The sequence below is a fragment of the Salminus brasiliensis genome, chromosome 12 (assembly GCF_030463535.1).
Source record: "Salminus brasiliensis chromosome 12, fSalBra1.hap2, whole genome shotgun sequence".
Classification (NCBI taxonomy): Eukaryota; Metazoa; Chordata; class Actinopteri; order Characiformes; family Bryconidae; genus Salminus; species Salminus brasiliensis.
In genome coordinates, this window is record NC_132889.1 from 10576022 (window position 1) to 10588081 (window position 12060).

Sequence of the window (12060 nt, forward strand, 5' to 3'; positions counted from 1 at the left end):
CACTGAATCAACCACATTAAACAACAAAAATATGTGATGGATTAGCCTTTATCCAGAAGGTCTTTAAACCTTCTTTTGTTTTAAAACTTCATTGATAAACTTCATTGACTTCAGAGCTGGAGTGTTTTTGTCGGCACCATTTATTTAAGAGTTTATTGAGTGATTAGGTAGTTTAAATAAAATTTTATTCCCACAGTATGTGTCTGTGTGTGTGTGTGTGTGTGTGTGTGTGTGTGTGTGTAAAAGTGAGTTCAGGTCAGGCAGGATAAGTGGGCAGTCATTAACTCTGAGAAAGAAAAGAGATGTAATTAGTTTTATTTGTATTTATAAAATACAGAGAATGTTGAACAGTATCAGAGTGTATCCAGAAGGTGATACAGCCACAGGAGCACCTTCAAACACTAGCATCCATCCACAACCTTCAGCCTAGACTTGAAGGATAAGACAGTATCTGAGACAAACATTGTCTGGAAGGTTATTACAGAGTTGAGGGGCTTCATATGAAAGGCTCTTCCCCTTGCTGAAGCTTTCTGAATGTTGGGAACTAGTAAGAATCCAGGACCCTGTGGTCTAAGTAGTCGTGATGGTTCATAATAGAAGAATATTATGCAAATTAGCTCGAAATCTAAGTGGGCAGAGCTATATAGTTCACTATAGCGCTACCATTACCATTATCATATTTACAGTTTTGTCTGGGCACATTTTAACTGAAAAAACAATATTAAGAAGAAGAACAACAACAAAAAGAATATGAAAAAAATCAACAAAAGCAATAGGGTTCCCACACCCTCAGTGCTTGGACCCCTAAATAAAGCTAAAAGCGGCAATTTACTACAATTTACTACAATTAACTAGTTCAAAATGCTGCTGCCAGGGTCCTTACCAAAACTAGACAATTTGACCATATCAGTCCAGTTCTATCAGCACTTCATTGCCCCCCAGTTAAATTCCTAGTAGTATTGTAGTTTTTGTAGTATTACTACAAAAACTACTACTACAACAAGTAGTTTACTACTACTACTACAATACTACAAAATTCTTCTATTAACATACAAAGCCCTACATGGCCTCTCTCCTGAGTACCTGCAAGATCTTATTACATATTATGAACCATCAAGAATACTTAGTTTGTGTACATGCAGCATTTAAAACTTTGGTCTGGGAATTACTGGCATAGGCAGTTAGTTTGGAGTTAGAAGGGGACAAGGGGTCTGTTTATTAGGGGACATTCAGGAATGCAAAGATGGGAAATGGGTGGAGCTATTGAGAATGACCCAGAAGTACACTGTATGTTCAAATGTTTGTGAAAACCCCTTCTACTGAATGCATTTAGCTACTGTCAGTTTTACCCATTGTTGAACAGATGTGCAAATGCACACCCACAGCTTATCATGCTCTGTAAGGAAGTATTGCCAATAGAATAGCCATTCAACATTGAGCTGTGGAGAGTTAGAACTATATTTTCTGGAATGATAATACTCCATCCAAAACCTTTGTGATGAGTTGAGGTGGTGAGGTGGAGGCTAATGCCATGCGTGGGCTAAATGGGTGTAAATCCCTCCAGCAATAAGCTGTGGAGCAGTGGAATGTAATAAGGTCAGAGGTCTGCCTCTTCACCAAGCAGGTTACATGGACATTTGAGCATTCCTTGCTGTCAATAATTAAAGAGATTAAATACTAACTTACCTAGGATCCTGGTTCCAAAGGAATGGTAGACATAGCCATGACCGTGCAGGGGTAGGGGGAACTGAGTGGATGATCACCTGGGGAAAGAAAGCACAATGCTTATTGTAATGTATTAATCGGTACCGGTAGTTGTATTTTAGCAATGGCCATTGAGAAACAGTTTGTTGTATTAATTAGAAACTGAGAGATGCTAAAAATGTCAAATGGTATTGGGTGTGGTGTGGAGTGTAGTGTGTGTGTGTGTGTATGTGTGTGTCTGATTGGATTGGTGTTGCTGAGGGTAGATGCTATTGTCAAAAACAACTACTAGTATAAAAACAACAAATTATGTGGACATACGTTTTTTGAACTGTTTTCTGGTAAAAAAAAAAATCAAACGTAAATTTTTAAATTTAGTGTGCTTACTGTGCATGGTGTGATAATGTGATGAAACTAAATGAACCTAAATGAATGGTTGCACAGCTTAAATGATTCCTACCGCCTGCTGGGTTGTTGCTAGTTTTTGTGATAGTGTTGCTGGTGCATTGGTGGTGCAGTTCCACCTTAATTCCAGTGTCAGTGTAAACTCACTAAAACTACTACCTTGAAAAAAGTCCTACCTTAAAGTGTAGTGCTAACATAAATGCAGTTCCACCTTATAAATCTGTGCTACTTAAATGCAATTCAATCTTAAAGTTCCTCCTTAAAAGCAGTTCCGCCTTGAATTCAGTGCTACTTCAGAATCAGAATCTCTTTATTTCGCCACATACAAGGAATTTACTTGGTGTGAGCAACACAAGTATGACATGTAACAAACAAACAAACTTTTACCAAGTTTTACACTAAGAAAGAAAAATACACTAAACCTTTACAGAATTAACATTTGTACAGCTGTGCAAATAATCATAGTGCAAATGTTATGCATGTTATGTATCAGTACTGTCCTGACTGTTATGTATCATTTTACTGCAGTAAAATCCAGTTTGGTGTCCTCAGTGGTTCAGGAACACTACAGCTCTGGGGAAAAAAGCTGTTAGCATGTCGTGTTGTGCTGGTTTTGATGGTTCTAAGTATTTTACCAGAAGGGAGTTGTCCAGGATGAGAAGGGTCAGCTGTAATTTGGTAACACCTCGCTCTGCTGGTGTAGATCTCCTGAAGCATTGGCAGATTGCATCCAATGATCCTCTCTGCTGTCCTGATTATGTGCTGAAGTTTGGCTCACTCTTACGAGGTGGATAGTTTGGCTTGAAGAAGCCACAGCACAACAGTGTTAAAAGGCGAGCTAAATTCCACAAACAGAACCCAAGTATAAGTTCCATGACTGTCAAGATGCTGCAGAATGAATTAAAGGGTCAAGTTGGCCATGCTTTGACAGACCTGTTTGCTCTGTATGCAAACTGCAGGGGGTCCAGCATGGACTTTAGGTGGGCTAAAGGCATTCAAAGACCTTCATGACAACAGAGGTCAGGGCGACAGGCCTGTACTCATTCAGTCCAGTGATGGCTGGTTTCTTGGGAACTGGAAAGATGGTGGAGGTCTTGAAGTGTGGCCGCGCAATAAGCATTCTTGAAACTTGTGTAACACTTGTCCAAGGTGTTGCCTTCTCTTGTAGTGTGTGCAATGTGCTGCCTGTTTCTCCTTAGTGAGGTTCGCGCTGTTAGAGTCCCCCAGAATGATGATCACAGAGTCCGGGTTCTCTGTCTCTACTTTCATTATCTAATCGGCCAGCTGTTTTTGCATGTCACTCGTTCACACGCTCGGCTTAAGCGCACTTCCACCTTAGAAGTAGTTCCACCTTAAAATTCAGTGCTACTTAAATGCAATTCCAACTTAAAAGCAGTTCCACCTTAAAAGTAGTTCCACTTTAAAATGAATTGCTACTTAAGCACAGTTCCACCTTAAAATTCTGTGCTATTTAAGTACAATTCCACCTTAACATTCAATGCTACTTAAGCAAAATCCCACCGTAAAGGCAGTTCCACCTTAAAGTTCAGTGCTACTTAAGCACAATTCCACCTTAAAAGCAGTTCCATCTTAAAATTCAGTGCTACTTAAGCACAATTCCACGTTAAAGAATTGATTGTGTGTGTTGATGCTGCTGAGCATTAGGCTATGAGCATGTGAGAAATTGGGCTCCGGGTGAGAGTTTGTCTGTGTGTAAGTTAGGGGCTTGAAAGTTTAAGTTGACTAGAAAAAAAGCTGCTAAAATCATTGAAAAGGTGAAATGGCTGCTAAGGTGTGTGTGAAGTTTAGAGTGTGATGTGTACAGTGTGGTGTGTGGCGTGTTTGGTGAAGTGAGTGGGGTACAATGTGGAGCACAGTGTGTGTGGTGTGCTGAAGGCGTAATGTACAGTGTGGAGTGTTGACTGTGTGGTGTACAGTGTTCATGGTGTGTTCAGTGTGGTGTCCAGTGTGTGTGGTGTGAATAGTGTGTGGTTTGATACGTTGAGTATGTTGTGTATACTGTGCATTTGGTGTGTTGAGTGCCTGTGTTGTGTAGTGTCTGTGGTGTCTTGAGTATGTGTAGTATGTACAGTGTGTAGTGTTAAAGTTTAGAGTAAAGCTGTTTATATACTGCTGTTGAGGTTTTACTCTGTAAATAATGGTTAAACTGGTGTAGCCAGATAACTTTAGTGTGTAATAAAGCTCTTAAAATACTAATTAGGTTTCACCATCGCAAGACTCCAGACCCAGCATCCTAAAGCTTTCATAGCTATCTCTGCAGATTTTAATATCACACTGCACTCAGTTCTCACTTTTAACCAGCATATGGACTGTCCCACCAGGAAGAACAGGACAATTGATCTCCTTTACACCAATGTATAGGATGCATACACTGCTACACCCCTGCCCCCTCTGGGGAAAATCTGACCACAACCTGGTTTACCTGCAGCCACAATACAAGCCTCAAGTCCGTAGGCAACCTATGAATGGTATGAAGACCATTATGTGCTGTAAGCAGAGGATGGACAGGGCCACAGACTGTGATGTGGAGAGAGCAATGAGTTGAACAGCTTCTACAACCGGTTTGGTGTGGCACAACAAATAACACCACTACCTGTGAGTGAGCCACTACACCCTGTGGGAAATTGGGTTCGAAATCCAGTCAGGGTGACTGTGCTGTGCTACACCAATAAGAGTCCTTGAGCAAGACTCCTAACACTGCATTGGTCCATCTCTGTAATACGAGTTGCATAATGCATAATACATAATACGAGCATCAGCTAAATGCCATGAATGTAAATTTAAATGTTTGACTGCCCTGCTCAAGTATCTACAGCTTCCTCCCCCACACTCCCCCCTCATCTCTCCTTGATACTTTAGTCTCTGTCTGCATGGACATCAACATCAACATCATTCATGCTCTTCTCCCACAGGCTGACACACAGCCCCTGCTCCCCTCTCTTCACACTTTAATTCATCAGACCTGATCTGCAGCACCACTGAAGCCCCCCCTTCTCCTCCTGTGCACACCTTCACTACAGACCAGGTTAGAGGTGAGCTGAGGAGACTACACACAAGAAAGGCAACTGAAACAGATACAGCGTTTCCCAGACTATCAAAGCCCTGTGCCGCTAAGCTGGGAGCTCCTCTTCAGCACATCTTCAACCTCAGTCTGTGCTTAGGGAGAGTCCCCACACTGTTAAATACATTGTGCCTGGTTCCAGTACCCAAGAAGGGGCGACCCAGTGAACTCAATGACTTCAGGTCGGTCGTGCTAACATCTCATGTCATGAAGACCCTGGAACGCCTGCTTCTACACCACCTCAGACGCCTAGTTCAGCATGTAATGGACCCCCTGCACTTTGCTTACTGAGAGAAAGTGGCAGTGGAGGATCCTATGATGTACTTTCTTAATCTGACCAACTCTCATCTAAACAAGAAGGGCAGTGCTGTCACACTGGTCTACCGCACCTGGTCTATTTCTGACTACTTCACTGGCAGACGTCAGTGTGTTAGGCTGAAGAACTTATGAGAGACTATGTCAGCAGCACAGGAGCACCACGGGGGACTCTACTTTGCTCTTTCCTCCTCACACTGTACACCTCAGAATTTTTGAGAACTTTGAGACATGACACATGCAGATGTTTTCGGATGATACTGCCATTGTGGCTTGTGTAAGGGGAGGGCAGGAGGAGGAGGCCGTAGAAGCAACCTGCTACTGAACACCTCCAAGACCAAGGAGATGGTGGTGGACTTTCTCAGGACTAGGCCAGTCACACAGCCTGTCTCTATTGAGGGGGTTGATGTGGAGATGGTTAAGACCTACAGGTATCTTGGACTGCACCTGGATGAAAGGTTGGACTGGTCAGCCAACACTGACATCCTGGACAGAAGGGGCCAAAGCCGGCTCTACTTTCTAAGGAGACTGGGATCTGTTGGAAGCTCCTGCAGATGTTCTACCAAACAGAGGTGTCCAGCTGTTTTTCCTATGCTTTTGTGTGCTGGGGAGAAGGCAAGAAAAGGAGAGATGAGATGTGACTCGATAGGCTGGTCAGAGGCGCTGGGTCAGTGCTTGGTGTAGAACTGGTTAAGGTCGCAGAGAGGAGTACACTGCACAAACTGCTGTCCATCATGGACGATGATGGTTACCCACTGCAAACTATCATTATGGACCAAAGGAGCAAGATCAGTGGCAGGTTGAAGTCACAGAGCTCCTCAACAGACAAACTCAGGATATTCTTTGTTCTGAGAGCCATCCAGCTCTTCAACTATTCCCAGTGAGGCTGGAAGAGGGAGGAGGACTGATGAGGATTGAGTCTGTTATGTTTATTCATAGGTTTAATTTGCACTATTTACACTGTACATCTGCACTCCTGGACACTAATGACACTTTACTTTACTTTAGTACCAATAAATGCAAATATTTATTCAGTATTGTCATCTGTCTGCTTCATTCATTATTCTTTATAATTGCACTGCCTTTCATTTCCAGTTAGTTTTCAAATGCAGATTTTTTACATTTATTATATTTATAGTTATTTTTGAAATTATTGTATTGTATTAGTGTGCTGTATTGTGCAATTGCCACTGGCTGCTAAATTTCCTTTGTGATGAATAAAGTATCTATTTATATATCTTAAATCTGTAAATGACGGCTAAAGTGGTATAGACTGTTGGCTGTACAGTGAAGTAAAGTGCAGCTGTTTATATGGTGCAGCTGCAATTCAAATCTGTAGATTATGGTTAATATGGTGTAGACCGATGGTTGTAGTGTCAAGTAAAGCTGTTTAAATACTGCTGTTGAGGTTTAAACCTGTACACAATGGTTTAAATGGTGTGGAATGATGACTGTAGTGTGTAGTAAAGGTATTTATATACTGATGTTGTGGTTCAAACCTATAGATAATGGTTATTGTGGTGTAGACTGATGGTTGTAGTATGTAGTAAAGCTTGTTTATATACTGATGTTGAAATTTAAATCTGTAGTTAGTGGTTAAACTGGTGTAGATTGGCTGTAATATTTAGTAAAACTGTTATGGTGCTGTTGGGGTTCAGAATCTGTAGTAAAGCCTTTTAAATACTGCTGTTAAAGTTTAAATCTGTCAATAATAAACTGGGGTTGGTTGCTAAGCCATTGCTAGGTGGTTGATAAGTTGTTGCTATGTTATAGCTGTTGGTTGATAAACTGTTCCTACGGTACAGGTACTGATTGCCAGTCAGGTAGTCCACAATCCAGGAGACGAGGGAGCCATCTACTTGCATCACTGTCAGCTTGTCACCCAGAAGATCAGACCAAATGGTGATAAATGCACTGGAGAAGAGCCTGCTGGCAGGCTTGTCCAGGTGAGCGTAGACTCAGTTAAGCATGTAGATCATGGCGTCCTCAACTCCCAGACGGGGCGAACTGGAGAGGGTCCAAAAGTGGATGGACCATGGGCCAGAGCTGATCCAATACAAGCCTCTCCGTGGTCTTCATGACGTATGACGTTAGTGCCACTGGCCTGTAGTCTTTGATGTCACTGCAGGACCTTCCACATCACAGGGACCCTCTGGAGACTCAGGCTCATGTTCAAGACATGGTGCAGTACTCCACAAAGCTGGGTGGCACAGGCTTTATGCACTGACAGTGAGGACAGTGAGGCACATCTGGGCCTGCAGCCTTGATTGTGTGGCGTCTCATCAGTTGTCTCATCACCTGTTTAGCAGTGAGACTCACTGTAGAGGTGTGAGGTGAACTGTCACAGAGGGGGGGGCAGGCTATCAGGTGGTGGTGGAGGGTGAGTGGAGTCCCTGCTGAGGACAGGGGAGGACAGAACCTACAGTGTCAAATCTGTCAAAGAACATATTTAGCTTGTTGGCTCTGTCCACGCTGACCTCAACTCCTCTATTATTATTGGACCTGGGATCCCTCATGTTGTTTTGCTGGGGTTTCCACTCCGGCTTCTTCCGATATCTGTTTTTAGCTTCTTAATAGTTGTCTTCAGTTCCCTCTGGATCGTTCTCACCTCTTCTCTGTCCCTAGCTCTGATGGCCCTCTTCTTGTTGTTAAGGAGAGTTTTAATGTCCTTTGCTACCCACGGCTTGTTGTTTGGATGACATTTACCAGCCCTGGTTGGGACGGTGGAGTCCACACAGAAGTTAACGTAGTCCGTGATGCACTTATTTAAAGGGTGAGAACCACACGGACAGTGAGGCACAGCAGGACGATTTTGAAGATACAGATTGGTCAGCACTCTTTGAGCCACACGTAGAAGACATTGACAGGCTCACAGAATGCTGAACAGTCTGTAGCTTCAAAGACGTCCTGCAGTGCCTCACTGTCCATGTGGTTACAGGCTGACTTCTTACCATTTAAATAAGTCCAACAGCTAACAGCTCAATGTTTGGGCAACTTGTACGTTCCTTGATAGTAATGTGAGCAGAGTTACATCAGCGGTTGTTAACAAGCACAGCGAGCCCTCCTCCCCTGCACTTATGAAGGAAAATACACCAGAATCAATGCATTTCTGACATGTTTTGCAAGAAAATAACAGCTGGCAGTAAAATGTAGGCATTTAAACCACTGGCACCACATTTACTATCCAAATACACAGTATTTTAAATATTTTTGAAGAAATATACAATGCACTCAGAAACAAACAAAGTAATTGGGGGAGATGGGTCTTGGCAAGAGAGGTGACCAAGAACCCAATGGTCTCTCTGGCTGAGCTCCAAAGATCTTGTGTACAGATGGTAGAAACTTCTAGAAGGTCAGCCATCATTGCAGCACTGCACCAATTTAGGTTTTATGCCAGACAGAAGTCTCTTCTCAGTAAAAGACACATCCTAAAAAACGCTGTTACTTAATGTAATCCCTGGTTTTTTGATAACAGTGAGGTGTTTCACTATGGGAACCTGCAACTACAGAAGCTCCAATTGCATCACGTCTATCCATGACAGACAGGTCAACTTGTGTCCTCTCTATATACTAACAGGGCACAAGCAGTTCAGTTTTCGATCATCTACAGTGGCAAATAGAGGGGGGTAAAAAGCTGCCAACTTCACTGTTAGACACCTGTAGTCCATTACCTTCGGTATGAATGTGGGATTAGGACGCAAGCGTACCTTAGTATAGCTTGGGTCAAACTGCAAACATGAGGGGCGGATGGATAACGCCTGTAAATCACTCACTCGTTTGCTGTGGTCAGAGCCAGAAGCAAAGCAGTTTTGAAGGAAACTTAAAGTGGTTCCACCTCTCACGGGCCAGGCCCAGAGAGCCAACATTTCTGAATGGAGATAGTAGATTTCTCTGTTCGCCTGTGACAAAAGGTCCCTCCTTGTTGGGTCCACCAGGGACACTTGAGCGTGTTTGGAGCCCATGCAAACAATGCATAACGGGTGAAGGTCCCTTCCCGAGATGGTGGCTCCACATGACGCTGGACACGGACGGAATGCAGCCTCTTTGATGTCTGGTTCCTTCCATCCTTTGGCAGGGGTCGCAGCCGAAGACAGTGACTGAGAGAGGGAACTTCACTAAACTTGACACCTTGACTCGCCACAACACGTTAGTCCGAAGCCTAGTTTAGTTAGCATGTAGCTAGTTAAGAGAGATACATTAGCTAAACTCCAAATGATAAGGCTTGCTACCAGCCCGTTGGCTCGCCCTGATGCATTTGCCACAAATAACCTACCATAGCAAGCTAATGCTGAGTAGTGGAAAAATAGTAGCATTGGAAATTAATGCGGAAGCTACCAAGGTCCCAATATCGACTAAATTTAGCCAGAAAGATGCTTGTTTTGATGCAGTCACTTTACCTGGGCTGTAACAGCAAAAAATGCCTTTTTTGACAAAGGCACTTGTGCAGCACTTTCCAGCTGCGTCGCGTTCGGTGACTGGTTCCAATGACGGGACGTCTGAACTGTTTAGCGAGCATAGCCTTGCCTGGAGCACTGAGGGAACTTCTAGTTCTTCTTGGAAGAAAGCGTGAATGATTCTACCAGGGAGATCAACAGTAAATAAGGGGCAGGGGCGGAGCCCGGTCACAAGTCGACTTGTCATGGACAGACTTCCGTAGTTGCAATTTTCAATAGTGAAACACAGAACGAAGTTAGAAAAAGAACTCTCAGACTGTAAGAAACAAAAATGTTTTTTACTTTCTCTTTATGGGTTTTTTTTTCTCTTTATGCCAAAGGAGTTGCTGCATGTAACAGTGAATCAGAGATGGCTGCAATGTCAGTTCTAAAACTAGTGTTGCTGAAAAATACAGTTTTGTGCTGGCTCTTTGTTATTATAATCTTAATCAGGACACCCAAAGAAAAATGTTTCTTGGGGAGGTGGGGTAGTGCACTATAGGCCCTTGTGGTGTGGCCTAAGCATTTGGCATTTGTTTTCCCTACATTACTTTTATACTTTAAGTAGTTTTGAAACCAGTACTTTTACACTTTTATTTGAATAAAAAGCTTAAGTTGATACTTCAACTACGACCTGTAAACCCAAGTGACAAAAGTAAACAATAAATAGAATAAAGAATAAAAAGTACCAAAAGTAATAAAAAGCTAAGGGAGCTAAAAGAGATGTAAAAATCTGTAAATGTACAGGTACGAATACTACATATCCATATGTAGCCTGAGTAGATATATACACAAACTATTATATACAAAAAGTTACAGATGGTATAAACATTTACAGAAAATGCACAGCTGTGCAAATAGTGCAAATGACCAACATGTTACGTAGCAATACTGTGTTGCAGTTAAATCCATATTGGTTCAATGAAATTTGGAAACTTCCGTTTTTGGAAAAGTTCAGTTATAGATTTAGTTTAAAGATTAAAGTGTGAGTGTGAGCAGGCAGCGTGTACCGTCTGCCACCAGCAGGGGGCCCGGCCAGCAAAGTATGAAAGCTGGTGGAGTTGGAGCAAAGAACTCCAAGCCCCAGTAATCAATCAACCCGGTAATCAATGCTGACCAGACCTACCTGTGTGGCATGGTATAAATACACCTAGCCAAACACAATTCCCTGTCGCACCTTTGTAGAAGGGCGAATGGTAACAGTGGGTTTCAATTGTTAAAAATGAAGTTAAAAAATGTTGTAAGCAGTGGCTAGATAAATTGAGTTGTTGTCTTTTGTTTGAGTAAACACCACACTCACCACACTGTTTTCCCGCCCTTTTTCTATATGGTCCGTCTGCAGTGGAAGTACACTGGGCTCCCATTACCAGGGTTGGGAGTTCAAGCCCAGCAGTCACAATCTCACCAAGCACACACACCATAAAAGGGGTAGTTTCATTTAATAGTAATAAATCAAAAAAGTTGAACTGCCCTTGAGTCCAAACCCACTCCACACATTAACAGAAAGGTGTGACCAACAATGGAGTCAGCAGAGTTGGTGACGATTGAGGAAGCTTTACAACATCAAGGCATGGCCATCGGCCACCATGAGCAACTGCTATTGCCGATTACGGAGCGGTTGAACCAGCTGGTTACAGGCCAGGCTGAGACCACACAGGCCTGCCCTGAGACTGCCAGAGAGCCGGTCCCACTCCCTCGTCCTGAAGTAGCCACGGTTGGACATGAGGCCCACTTGGTTACACTGAGCGTTACACTGGGGAATTAGACAAATGCAGAGGGTTCCTGCTGCAATGCAGTCTCGCATTCGAGCAGCAACCTTCCTGGTTCCCCACAGAGCGCTCCAAAGTGGCCTACATGGTGTCACTGCTCACGGACCGAGCTCTAGCGTGGGCTACGGCCCTGTGGGAGCAGAACTCCCCTGACTGCCTCACTGCTCAGGCGTTTACTAAGGCGTTGCATCAGATGTTTTACTAGCCATTAGAGGGCAGAGATGCTGGTCCACGGCTGGGGAAGCAGAATATGCTATAGACTTTCGCACTCTGGCAGCGGAGAGTGCTTGGGGTGAAGAGGCCTTGAGGCCGATCTTTCTGCGAGGTCTCAATGGCAAGATGAAGGACAAGC

The 12060-nt window shown here is 43.3% G+C and overlaps 1 long non-coding RNA gene across 1 annotated transcript; it reads right to left on the minus strand.

Moving 5' to 3' along the window:
- Positions 1-206: 206 nt before the first annotated feature.
- Positions 207-10066, minus strand: LOC140574421 (uncharacterized). Its single transcript, XR_011980733.1, has 3 exons — positions 9904-10066; positions 1687-1763; positions 207-286 (listed from the first exon to the last, which is right to left on the minus strand). It is a non-coding gene; the product is annotated as an uncharacterized lncRNA (long non-coding RNA).
- Between the last annotated feature and the right edge of the window lie 1994 nt (positions 10067-12060).